At 40.2% G+C, this 2,601-nt stretch overlaps 1 pseudogene; it reads right to left on the reverse strand.

Annotated features, from left to right (window-relative positions):
• Positions 1 to 308: 308 nt before the first annotated feature.
• LOC149023107 (3-hydroxy-3-methylglutaryl-coenzyme A reductase 1 pseudogene) lies at positions 309 to 2,243 on the reverse strand (annotated as a pseudogene).
• Between the last annotated feature and the right edge of the window lie 358 nt (positions 2,244 to 2,601).

Below are 2,601 nucleotides of genomic sequence, written 5' to 3' on the forward strand. Positions count from 1 at the left end.
CAAAAATCTATTGGTGGCTATGCTATCTTTTTAGGCTGCAATCTTATCTCTTGGAATTCTAAGAAGCAACAAACTGTAGCTCACTCTAGTACTGAGGCAGAATATCAAGCCCTAGGAAATGCGGCTACTAAACTCACTTGGGTACAATCTTTGTTAATAGATTTAATGGTTTATTTGTCTTATGCTGCGGCCGACAGCCCTGATTTCGCCACATCAGCGATGTGAGAATGAATGGTTGAGATTCAAACATTGAGGGTTTATGTGTAAATATTCGTTTTTCTTTTTACATTTTAAAGGATTAAATTTTATTAATTTACAAAACTAACTTCCTCATTCACCCAATACCATCCATCTCTGAGCAATTCGCTGGAGGCACCACCAGATGCATAAACGGCCTTACAACCCCTGTTAGTATTGGCCACCAAACAACCCTCAGTGGTTGTCATGGGCACCGTATACTCCTTTCCATCGAGCAACAATGGACCAGAAACTCCCACAGGAATCTAAACATAACCCACAAGCATCTCACAGCATTGGCCCAAAATGGAATTATAATCAAAACCATCGAAAGGCAAGTCAGCAAGAGATCTCACCGTAATCCTCTGCAATGCTTCACGGTGTATCATTGTGGCAAGACTAGAATCGCCAAGCTTTGATTCAATATCATAAGATGGAATGACTCCATCAACCACGGATTTGATAACCTCCTCATCCTCTTCCGGTATCGGCGTGAAAATGGGTGCGGAATCATTGATTAAGGCAGCGGGGCGAGGGAACTTCTCATTTTCTTCATCGATGTCCAAATCCTCATTCGAGTTACAGGAAATGAAGGATTGAACAAAATCGATACCGAAGAACCAAGCAGGTAGATGAAGGAAGCGATGAGGCAGAAAATGGCGACGATTTCACCAAAGGTTACAAAATGGAGAGGGATGGAAATGCGTATCTTGTCACGCCAACGGTGGAGAAGGAAGTAAGCAATGGAGAAGAAGAGTGTGAAGAAGATGCCATTGGTAAGGTACAAAGGAAGAGCATCTGAGGCCCGTGGCTCCGATGAGAGAGGGTTTTGGGTATCGGGTGAATGAGGGAGTTAGTTTTGTAAATTAATAAAATTTAATCCTTTAAAATGTAAAAATAAAAACTAATATTTACACATAAACCCTCAATGTTTGAATCTCAACCATTCATTCTCACATCGCTGATGTGGCAAAATCAGGGTCGTCGGCAGCAACCAGCCACGAATAAAAATCCCACAAGAGACATAGTTCATACCAAATACAAATAGATAACTTGAGTAATTCGAACTGAGTTAGAGTTCAAGATTAATGTTGAGCAGGACTCTTGTAACTATAAATATATATGTAATATGTACTGTAGTCAATCTCAAGGAAGCAAATCACATTCTCGTGGACATTGGCTGCTGAGATCAACCGACCACGTAAACTAAGTCTCTCTCTACCGAACCACATAAAATTGAGCCTCTTTCTCTCTCTCTCTCTCTCTCTCTCTCTCTCTCTGCCATGTTTTCTCTTTCCATCACCTAAAACGTGTCTCTTAACCCTAACTCATGGCTTTTAACAACATTTGACTAAAACTTACCTCTTTCCCATTTTTATGATCAAGGACTTCACAAAAGCAACTGCGTGAGCCCCGCCTAGATTCATTAACTGCACTAAGTTTTTGTTGGTAATAAGTAATAATAAAGACCCATAACTTAACCCATTTAGCACACAATCTGCAATTCACATCTTATTGTATATGGTTAACTAGGGCAGGTTTAGGAATTGGGAGATTTTTCTTTTTATTTCCTTCTATCAGTTTTGAAAAAAAAAAATCGCTAAAAGGGTCATTTGTATTAAAAATGAAAAAAAATAACACAATATTAATCATACAAGAAGGAACCGAACCTCGTACCCACAACATTAGTTGCCCCCAATAGACCCAACCTCACAGGTTCCTACTCACAGATAAGCAACAGAAAAGAAACTACAATCGGAACCAAGAGCATCCAGATGCATTGAGATCCAGTTCACACTTTATAGATGTTGTCCAGGGCGAATTAATCTCTGAATGTCCCAATCTGGCACCTTATTTGCCAAGAAATCAATAGCTCCTTAATTCGGCTGGTCAATGTGCAGATAACCATTGGAACCAGAAAAAATTCCATCTAGTTTGTTTCCGTAACCTTGGTTAGGTTTACACATTGTGCTTGCCTGAGGTATGGTGTGGAGGAAGAGTGCCATGTCGGACGATTCTTTTGCCTGAGACACTGTTCTAACTTTATACCGAGTTGACATTGGAGTCACTCAAGGAAGAAGAAAACAGACTAATACCACCTTTTCCCTCTTCTTATATGTTGCTAAGAGGGTCTTTGATTCAGAGGAGAAAATCAAAATCTTCCGGTGTAAGCTGCGTTTAGTAGGGCGCCTTTGGCACTTACTCAAATTACAGGCAGGGGAGAAAAGATCGCCAACTACAAATGTGATGCAAATGATATCTAATCAAATTGATGGGAATGGAAGAAACCAACTGACCACAATATGAACCTCCAATATATTTAAGGAAAGTGAGAGCAACCTGATCACCAGGTTTAGCATCGGA

This window comes from Hakea prostrata, chromosome 3, assembly GCF_041222555.1.
Source record: "Hakea prostrata isolate BN-2017 chromosome 3, UWA_Hpros_2, whole genome shotgun sequence".
NCBI lineage: Eukaryota > Viridiplantae > Streptophyta > Magnoliopsida > Proteales > Proteaceae > Hakea > Hakea prostrata.